The 11,537-nt window shown below is 37.0% G+C and overlaps 1 long non-coding RNA gene across 1 annotated transcript; it reads right to left on the bottom strand.

Annotated features, from left to right (window-relative positions):
* Positions 1-435: 435 nt before the first annotated feature.
* On the bottom strand, positions 436-6,777 carry LOC140754596 (uncharacterized). Its single transcript, XR_012103680.1, has 3 exons — positions 6,611-6,777; positions 3,426-3,507; positions 436-550 (listed from the first exon to the last, which is right to left on the bottom strand). It is a non-coding gene; the product is annotated as an uncharacterized LOC140754596 (long non-coding RNA).
* Positions 6,778-11,537: the final 4,760 nt, after the last annotated feature.

The raw sequence follows: 11,537 nt of genomic DNA, 5'->3' as shown, positions 1-11,537 counted from the left end.
TAAAAAGCGTATGGAATTATGAAAGGGAATAAAACAGAAGTATAACCACATTTTTCTGTAAAATAATTATTGAAGCGACCAGATTTACATATATTGTAAATATTGTAAGATTTCATTCGATTTCATTTCATTTGTTTCTATTATCAAGATAATACTACATGCATTATTTCTTTCGCAGATAATCAGGAAAAAATGACATAAAACTACATTTATATGTAATCTACTTCTTTTTTTCAAAATGACAATATGTTAATACATTCACATATGCACTTTTTTTCAAAACAGTTGTTCCGCGCCCACGTGGAGACGAAAAAATAACGCATTGTTTGTTTTAAGCCTTTCTTCCGCTACCCGCTACTCTTGTCGCTCTGCTTATGACCAAGTCTCAGGCTGTGAATTCAATCAGTTTCAGGGCGCGGTGATCTCCGTGTAGGCGCGTGCATAAATAACGCAATGGCGTCCGCCCTCATTCCAGCCGATGGATCCTTGAGGAGTTATTGCTGGAGACTGCGATAGATGGCCTCATCAGATAGTGCTTTTGGAAACTCTGCTACAAATGTTACCAGATTACGGATTTACTTTAATATTTTATTTACACTACACTAGAGTGGTCAGACTTTCTATCACAAAAAGAAAATATATCTCGGTAATAGCGCCATCTATCAAGTCTAAAAGATTTTTTAGAATACGCGTGTTCTGGAGTTTATTTCGTCCTTTCTTCTCTTATAGACAAATTTCCAAGGAGTTGGTCGATTAGATTGACGTTCAAAAATAGTTCTATATGAATCTTCTTTGCCTTTAAAATATTTTGATTTGATTTATTTTATAAGTTCCTATTCCATCTTTGTATCTATCCTACGTTTCAAGCCAGAACTAACTATAAACGCTCACAAAATCTTATTTAAATTGGTTCAGCCGTTTAGAAAATTAGCATAGGTAGTATTTATATCGAATTAGTATAAAAGTTCCGGAATTTAGTGGACACACTAGCGTACATCGAGATGAAATTAAATGTCATTGAAGGTACAATTTTCATAGTTACTTTTTTATACTATAGGAGTGGCAGACGATCATGCAGTCCACCTGATGGTAAGTGGCTACTGCCGCCCTTGGACATCTGTAATCAACCCCAGATAGGATTAGATATTCCTACCTGAGGTCGGCCACAGATGCGTCGCTACCCCTGAGGACTAAGCTGGGACGCCTCGAAAAAGTAAGTCTCACTTACCACACCCTTCAAAACGGAACGCAGCAGTGGCGGTGGTGCCGCCGGAGTCGAACCACAAAGGGTTCTACCACCTGCAAAAAGTAAATGAGATCCCAGAATTTGGTGCACGCACTACCATGCATCTAGATAAAATGTCAGTGAAGCTACAATTTTCATACTCACTTAATAAAGTAGTTATAAGTAAAAAGTTACATTACCGACAACTCCAAAGATAACATAAATAATAGATAACTTATCCCTTCAAACAGTAAAACACGCGAATGTAGATACACAAACACTACACAAAAATCACTAAGTTAATACTGTCGTTTCATACACAAAGACTACACTTTTACAGAAATCGAGTAAACACTAAAAGTGAAACGAGGTTCCGCTGAAAGTAAGTAGTTATGTGTTACAAAGTACACTAGTATGTCGTAGTGGCGTTGTAGATTCCGGCACATTCGAAAACGTCTATGTTTTAATCGTAAAATATTAATGTGCTTAAGTCGTGAGCAGATATCATAATAATGATATATCAGTTACTGTTGCCCTCCTATATCACTTTTCACTAAAACGTATAAGTTTAACGCGTATTATCGTTAAACAGAGCTACAGTTGCTATGTTTCGATTGACTAACGTCCCTTATAAATAACCAATCCACCCATTTTTTCCTGCCAAACTTCGAAATTTTGCAATTTCTAGTAGGAAGAGATTGATATATTTCGACCTTTGGTACAGTGTAAATTGCTGCAATAAATCTTTGATAGACCTAAAAACTCTTGTACTATTTGAGGTAGATTGCAGATATCCAGGAGTGACAGAAATCACTCATGTGGATTTATTTAAGAAATATTTTAATGGTTGAGCTTTATGAGCCACAGCGAATACCGGTTGGAATTGGTCAAAGTTTGAAGTGATTATTTATTTGTTTTCAGGTCAACATTATGCCAAAAACACCATCTCTTTTTTTCACGAGACTGAAAAGCCTAAAAAGGTAACCAGTGCCCAAGGAGAGAGAGAGAGAGAGACTCCGGGATAGGCAACACAGCAGACACCATTGGTCTATTTGAATCCCGAGATTTAAGGGACACAAATATCAGCAATATGAACAAGTAAATTCTTCGACGCATTCTGTTCTACCCGATTTTACCATCTCCCTGCGACATAACCGAACAGTGTGAAAATTTCAATTACACCACTGTATTCGTGTCAGGCATGTCAGTTTGAAGTTACTTATGAGGATATTGTCTCACTAAGTAGTATCAAACGAACAATAAAATATGAACATCAAAACAGATTGACCTTGTTTGAGTTTGTGTTTGAAACACCATAGATATCAGGACACCAATCAATGGTTGTGGTATCAGACATAGGTTACTTTGCATTATTGGTACTTTGGCATTTTTAAGCTATTGCATAACTTCTATCGCGGGCCTTGAGCGTGGAGACCGAATCCAGAAATTCCGTAACGAAAAAACCTAACACCCCCCCACTCCGACCGGCACAGCGATGATACTTTTTAGTAGCGATCTGTGCGTCCCGGGGCGCACACGCCAGTTGACGGGTTAATGACTTTTTGCATACTGCATAAATAAAATAAATATATAATTGTAATTGCATAAGTTGATAAAAAATGCTATGCAATAGCTTTACCGCGACATTCTCCGAGTGCCACACGTATTTATTTTTATAATATAGGAGTACCAGAAGAGCATGCCGTCCACCTGATGGTAAGTGGCTACTGCCGCCAACATTTGTAATTAACCCTAGGTGCGATTATAGCCCGCCCTACCTGAGCCTTCAGATGCGTTTCTACCCCTGAGGAATAAGTTGGAACGCCTCGGATAATTGTCCGCTAACCACACCCTTCAAACCCAAACACAGCAGATATTCCCGTAATAAGGCAGAAATAGGTGACACAAAGGGTTCTACCATTATATTAACAACCATCCTTCAACGAGAGAGATTATTTTATTTACTCTTTTCTCGTCACTCGCTTGTGGTGAATAAGGATGGCGTATCGCATTGCTATACAATGTAACTATTGAAGATAAGCAATAAGCATAATTACCATTTGAGACAGAAATACAAATGTTACACTTGTAAGCATATTAGCAGACGCCTGCGTCTCATAGCACCTATCTCTTATAATAAATGTAATTATTTCCTAAAAAGAAATTATTCTTTGATCCAAACTTTTTCCCCATTACTGACCTTAAATCTTTTCCCAAAACTATATGCCACAATTGTGGAAGCACTGGACCGTACTCCATCACACTTCTCTGATTCACCAGTCCTATAAAATATGATATACAAATTAATTTAAAAAAAGAAACACATAGTATAATTATTTCTGGCTTGCAACTGAAGTTACCAAGAACTTTTTTCAACTTTATTTATATTAATTCATGTTCAATCACATAATTGAGTCGATCAATTTTAGTTCGTATTTCAAGAAAACCAATTCGAAACCGTATTTTACCCCTAAATAAGAAGTAGGAGGTAAATCAGTCAGTACTTAGGAGTCACCCAAATTGGACGCTGAGCCTGACAAATGGACGCGTACAATAGGTATACTTACTAGTTTATTTATTGTACCTGCTACAAACTACGTTGTGCTTGAGTATAGAGCAATAGTTTATTTCGGTAATAGCTGATAGTGTTGTAGTAAGGTGGGAACAAAGAAGTTAATACAAGTAAAAGGTAGTAAGAGTAGAAGATGTAACTAGAATATGATAGTAATTGAAATAGTGATACAAATAAGTGTTCCAAATTTCAATATAGGATTTAATTCCTTTGAGACTAACTCGAGGGCTACCAGCGCAAAGCCCAAAGGTAAATCATCCTGCACTGCAGCATTGAACTATTAAAATTGTGTGTATTCCACCTTATAAGGCCAAGAAATTGTATTGCAAATTGCAGTGAAAATCTAAATTTTTAGAAGCTACTTTTTCCGAACCATTTATAACAATAGGGTGAGATATAAACGCTTTCTACACTCACAACCCACTTTCGTGGGTGACATAGCCATACATCAATGAATATATAAACACCCAGAAAGTCCCAGAAATAGAAATCTAAATTTATCATTCAGATATCTGTCTGGCTGGGGATTGAAGCCGGGACTCTGCGCGTCAGACCGGACTGGTGCCGGCTCCACCACGCGGGTCGTCAAAAAAAATCTGGAGCTTTCTTTCCACACGATTTGTCGTCGTATGAATCGTGTCGTGTGTAGTAAAAAACGCATTAAGCAAAACACCCTATGTGGAGTAAATCGAGGCGCGAATCACACAAATTGGACGTAAGGCAAGACGAATGATGCCGGAAACAATACTATACTTACTTCGATTAATTGAGCCACTTAATGCCATTTGTTACTGGGTTCGTCTTTTTGTAATTTAGATAAGGGTTCCATAATTGAAGACTTGTTACTGTAGAAATAGCAGTAATAGCCTGGTGGCCGAAACTTGATCGCAATCTAAGGGTAAAAGGTTCTCCTAGACACTACTGTCTTTATCATGCGCGTATAAGTCAAATCAAATCAAATCACTTCGTCAAAGTCCTGACTGAGGTCGGCCACTTCTGCGTTCCTATAAAAACGGACCTAAGAAGTCCTAAGAAGAACTATAGTCTGATTCATAATTAGGTGTCCAAAATGTAAAGGACCTATCAAGAAAATACGTTTCAAATGGTAGTTTCTTATTTTTGACGATATTAAAGTTATACAACATAAATAACAGTAATAATAATAAAAAACAATATTTATGGTAGAAAATCAAAATGTGATAATGGTAACACAATCGGAATCCAAAACATTTCTTGTGCCGTCATTTTTGATTAAGTTTCGTAGCTGATATTATTCATTTTCGTGATTGTGATCAAACTCGAATATTTTTTCGTTTTCATAGCGCGTTTGTTAAATTGTGCATACTTGTTAAAGTTTTCGTTTTTTGTTGAGTTTGTTAAAGTTTTGGTTACTTGTTAATTTTGACAGTGACATTTCTTTGTTTACATATTGGACATTTTGGAATGCCGAGCTTCCTTCATACAAAACACTTAAACTTATGCGCTACAAGCTGAGCTGCGATGCGCTTTATACGAGTAGCAAAAATAGCTGTTGTGGTGAAGTCGAACTACAAAGTTCCTTACTAACACATGACTTTCTTACACACTGTATCCTATTTCCTAACGTATATTTACGAAGGACGTCACTACACAAGGATTAAACATGTGGCCCTTAATCCAGCACAGCGTGACGGCGTCACGTGCGTGACTCCTGAGTTAATTACGGCTTAAACGATTACATGATCTTGTTCCGATAGGATCGATTGGAGACAAGGATTCAATTTGTATCAGAATATTGTGTGGGTGATGGTGTTTTGTTAGTAAATGTTGATTGATTGATTAAGTGGTTATAGTTCGCGCCAAACTACTAGTCCGCTCTGAAGTTGTTGCGCACAACTACAAGCATATATTCCGTAGCAACGTAAGGTCATACTAACGCAGCTATGTACCCGTGGGCGAGAGCGGGCAGCGGACGGGTGCCGGGAGGGGTCCCGCGCTGTCTTCGTTCCGATAATATTTACAATTTGCTATTCGACGCGACTCGTTTCTATATTCAGAGCGGACTAGCAGTTTGGCGCGGACTATACTATCGCTAAGAACAGCTGTAATCAAGCCCAAATAAGATTTCTGAAGTCGGCTGTAGATGCGCCGCTATCCCTGACGGCTTAGCTGAAATACCCTGAAAAAGTATGTTTCCGTTACCGCACTCTTCAAACCAGAAAATGGCAGCGCTTAATACTGCTGTTATTCGGCGGAAATAGGTGCTGCGGTGGTGCCACAATACTGCCACAAACGCCTCCGACATGGTTTAACCACTGCTTTTCAATGATGATAACCGAAATTGATGGATTACCAGTCATCACATCAAAATCACGCCGGTGTAACCTATCTCACTCACTCACCCATCTTGCTCTCGATCGACGTTACTTAATTTAGTAAACAGTACCCTCAGTATGAATTTTGACGTTTTTACAAAAATGACTGTTTTTGTATTTGTTTACGTATTTGCCCATACGGACTGTATCAGAACTGATTTGATGTATGGGAAATACGGAAACAAATACAAAAACAGTCATTTTCGAAAAAACGTAAAAACTCATACTAAGGGTATTTCACAGGATACAATATTAAAAATGTTCCACTAATTGACACTAGTCACTATAACATGACTGCACGTTCCACTATTTGACATTTATATTATGAAGCCCCTTCGCAAATCTTTGGGTATCTTCTAAAGTATTGTAAAAAGACACCCGAAATTCAATAAGACAGGGAAAAGGCACTTGTCGCTACTGGTCCCGATACATTTTTGCATATTTCACTATTTCGCTTACACAGCTGAGACGAACAGCGCTGCAACTCGGAACGGCGGAACGTTTTCCAGTCAGGAGTGTACGCCGCGCGGAATACGTAATGCGCCTTAAGTAATGTTCCTCTCATCATATAGTGGAGATGTCGGATGTTGGTATGCTAAAGCATTGTGGTGACGGCCTAGAACAACTCATTTCTGTGAAAGTGGGAAGGCAATTATAGAATATAATTTTTATTTTAAAAACCTTTATTTAACTAGCAATGTATTACTAATAATGGTGCTGGAAGGCAGCAGTGGTGTGAAGTTCAGTGAACAAATGCCATAATATGTCTTCTCTGCTGATATTAGTGAATTTATGATAGAATGTGCTAGAAAGCAGCCTGCTTACAGCCATCCACCGCGGATAAGTCTCAATCGCAGCACACTATAGTCTGATTCATAATTAGGTGTCCAAAATGTAAACAAACAAATGTCACTATCAAAATTAATAAGAAACAAAAACTTTAACAAACTCAACAAAAAACTAAAACTTTACAATTATTCACAATTTAAAAAACGCGCTATGAAAACGATAATACATTCGAGTTCGATTACAATCACGAAAATTAATAACATCAGCTACGAAACTTAAAAATGGTGGTGACTGTGTTGCCATTATCACATTTTAATTTTCTACCATAAACGATATGGAACGAAATTGAGGTAATATAAATATTAGAAAATGTGAATTGATCTTAATTTATTTAAATTATTATTTTATTAGTGTTGTATTAATTTAATATTGTCAAAAATAAGAAACTACCATTTGTAACGTATTTTCTTGATAGGTCAACACCTTTGTTTACATTTTGGACACCTAATTATGAATCAGACTATAGATGTCGCTCGCCCCATCTGAATGCACCGATCTTAGTATAATGCGTGGCGCTTAAGATGCGATGTAGACCCATGTAAAGTTCGCCGAGGTTCATTCGCATCCGTCCATTAGCTTTTGCCCATAATTAATACGTAACATATTTATAGAAACAGAATAGTAATTTATTATTTTATTTTATGAGTCTTATTTTCAGTTTAGTTTAAATAAAAAAATGTTTTTAAAAACTTTTTATATTACACATAAAATTAAAGTAACAAAATGACTACATTGCCACTCATGAACATTTGTGATCAACCTAAAATAGAATTTTAGTTCTACCGAAATTCAGCACAATACGGTGCTAATGATATGGATTTTATATTTAATGGGCTTAAATTTTAAGTAAAGAGTTAAAAACCTAAGTTTTCATTGCAAGGGGAAGATCGAAAGAAACCAATATAAACTTGTAATATGATAATATGACGTTGATCGACATAGATTCTTAGACACATGCACAAAACAAAATTCAAAAACAAAAATTAAGAACAAACGCTGGAAAATACCACATAACATTTGTTTATTTATGCAGATGCATCCAATTACTTTCGTAACATATCATTGCATTACCCAATGTGCCAATACACCACAATCCTATCATACGTGCCTTCAATAGCGCGGGGTAACGTATTAGATTATTGCTCAAGTGAGTGCAATTCCTATCCGGGCTGCAAGCAAATCGAATATTTATCAATACATGAGGGACTACCCACCTGAATTGTGAATCACCTTTCTACGCTTGGTTTAGTTCTACGAGGCCGATCTTGTTTGAGCCTATAACTAATATAAGCAATTGTTATAAAAATAAAATAATCGTTATATCTGATGGTAACAAATCTTTCCTTTAATCTAGGGAAGACATGGAGTGTGTTCCACCATGCTGTTTCAGAGCGTATTCGTAGAATAATTGTCCGAGTGCAAGTCGAACTTGCAGGGTTCCGTACCACCATTTTTTTTAGTATTTGTTATTGTAGCAGCCATTGAAGTGTTACCACCATTATACATACTCTGTCAAAACAAAAATCAAATTAATGTCTATTTATTAGGGTTCAGGAGATAGTGCCCTGTAACAGGCGTACAGACAGCGGAGGCTTGGTAATAGGGTTCTGCTTTTAACCTTTGGAAACGGAATCCAAAAAATGTCAGGTTTGACAGATGTCAGGGTGTTTGAAGGGTGTCAGGTTTGAAGTAATACTTATCCGAGGCGGTCCAACTCCGTCCGGACTGCACCACACTGGACTGCACGCTTGTCTTCTACTCCTTCTATACCTATATAATAAAAAGAAGGTTTTCTCAAATTTTCCCTTTAACTGTGACAAGAAACTTCAATTCAGGAATATGAAATTTTAAATTTACTTATCTACCTGACCGAAAAATGAACCCGGGACTGTTAAATTGTAATTCCCGTAAACCACTAAAATAACCACTGCAACACAAACCTTTAAAATCCCAAAAATAGTGCAAGCAGGCGTTTCCCCAAAATTGTAGACAGGCCCATCCGTTAATAGGCTTTTGTTCCTGAACGTTATAAGCCCCAATTTTTTTCTAAATGGAACGAAGCTTATCCAGAATCTCATTTGGGTGAGCCGTCCGCCTTGCCGCGAATTATTCAATTTAATGCACAATTCGCCATTTTTGGCCATTACCACCCACTCTGCTTAATCCCCGGTAATATTTATTGGCAGTACGGTAAGACAAATTTATTAGACTTTTTTTTGTTTTTGTAAGATTGACTTACGTAAATGAACTTAAAAAAATCATAAGTCAGTGGTTTGATAACCATATTTTATAGTAGATAATAATGTGTTGTACATAATATATCGCTTATAGGGAAAATTTTCAAACATACATTTTTGATAGAGTAAACACTGGATAGATTATTTTTTAAGAATGGACGTAAAATATTTTCACATGTTACAATCCGAAATAGGCTCGTCTACATTTTATGTTATATCCCGTAGTGCGCCACTACTGCTGAGGACTAAGCTGGAATGCCTCAGTTACGTATGTGTCCCTTACCACACGCTTCAAAACAGAACACAGCAGTGCTTAACACTACGCTACGCTACGCTATCCCCTGCCTGTCGTAAGAGGCGACTAAAAGGGGGCTTCTGGGGTCTTGAGTGGCAAGAGTGGGAGCTCGAACGCCCGGCCAACGGCCCCGGGAAGGACGGCGGTATGTGTGGTCGCATACCGTCGTACGCACCAGACGGTCCGGCGAGTGTTAAGCTCACCTGAGCGGAACCCGGGGGGGTTTTAGTGCGGTAAGAGTCCCACATAATCCTGTGTAGCTCCCACGGCATCGGGTACCTTTTGAAGGTTTCCCCCTCGTTAACAAAAAGTAGAAATTGGTGTGGCGGTAGTGCCGCGTGATGCAAACCACACCTTCATTGAGTTGAAAATTAGAAACTGCAATAATTGTCAGCGTTTACAAACGATTGTCATTGTAATGTGTTTGACTAATAGATTAGTCACGCGAATCAGGCCAGCCACAGAGTGGTAGCTGATTGACCCAATTCACTGGACAGAAACAGTATGCATAATAAATAAGCGATCAGTCTGTTGTTTCAAGCTATTCTGGGTATTTTTATAAGTTTTTCAAGGCTTTAGAACAGGTGACACCCACCTATGTATTTCTATAATTTGTCCCAAGTGCAACAGCAGCGTTTTGGTTTGAAGGATGTGGTAAGAAAGATTTTTATTATAAGAAATATTTCATCAGGCTGACAGATCGGGTATTTTTTTATTTTTTTTATTTTATTTATTCAATTATTACAAAATCCACAGCTCTTAAAATCATACAAATACATTTCTTATATAGTATTTCTTACAGCCAATTACGGATTTACAATTTTTTAAACATAACAGCACGAATAAGTAAGTTTTATAAATAGGTATAAATATATAATTAATTTTAAATAATATGCCAAAAATAATAAATTAATTTGGGGTTGGAAGTACTTAATTCAGATTCCATGATACTTCAAAAAGAATTTGGAGTTTTGGTCACTATTTGCACCTGCATATACTTCTTATCATTATTTTTCATAAAATAGTAGTTTTTTTTTTACTTTCAAATAAAAACCGACAATTTGCGAAAAAAAATTTTAACAAAAAAATAAAACCGACTTCTATGTCACTACAAAGTAAAAAATAATTGAAATACATGTTGGTTTAGTACATATTTCTGAAGTCGGCGCTCAATATATTTCGTTTGATAACGGCGTAAACAGCGTGTCCAATATGAGCGCCAATATTTTTTTTTTCACCCTTTTTAGTGATGATATGCTAACGTTTGTATTAATATTATGTAAAATTGTATAAAGGTGATCATGAATAAAGGTAATGTCTGAATTCATACGGATTGGACCCACCCGCTCGCAGGGCGCTGCCGCGCCCTTCTCGCTTAGTTTTACATTGTCTTATATGTTCCAACCTAACCTAACCAATTCAATACGAAACACTATAGGCGAGGCTTTATGAGATACTAATTATTGGCTAGGTTAGGTAGGAACAGATAAGTAAATAAATCAAACTAGGTGGTAAAACTCTGCGAGTGAACCGGTCCAATTTACATTAATTCAATAGTTAAGAAAAGAAAAAGGAGTTGAAGGTCAATTTTTTCATCATATGCCTCTGTCTAGCAACTTCATTACAACAAATGTATATTCTATATACTTTACATGGGAGGCACATCTGCATCATCAGGATTGAAGAATTGAAGGTCATATCTTCCATCATATGTCTCTACTCAAAGACCTCATCATATATTCGTAAGCTCCAAATGCCTAACTTGTATGAGTGAGGCAGGAGGCACTTCTGCATTATCAGAGTTGAAGAGTAGAAGGTCAAATTTTCCATCATATATCTCTACCTATCAACCTTATTGAATATTCATAAGCATCAAATGGCTAACTTGTATGGTTGAGGCAGGAGGCACCTCTGCATTATCAGAGTTGAAGAGTAGAAGGTCAAATTTTCCATCATGTATCTCAACTTATCGATTTTATTAAATATCCATAAGTTCCAAATGCCT

Source organism: Epargyreus clarus, unplaced genomic scaffold (genome assembly GCF_041222505.1).
Source record: "Epargyreus clarus isolate Ecla_fem2 unplaced genomic scaffold, WU_Ecla_fem_2.2 ptg000029l, whole genome shotgun sequence".
Classification (NCBI taxonomy): Eukaryota; Metazoa; Arthropoda; class Insecta; order Lepidoptera; family Hesperiidae; genus Epargyreus; species Epargyreus clarus.
Note: the sequence above shows the minus strand (reverse complement) of the source record. Positions and strands in the feature narration are given on the sequence as shown.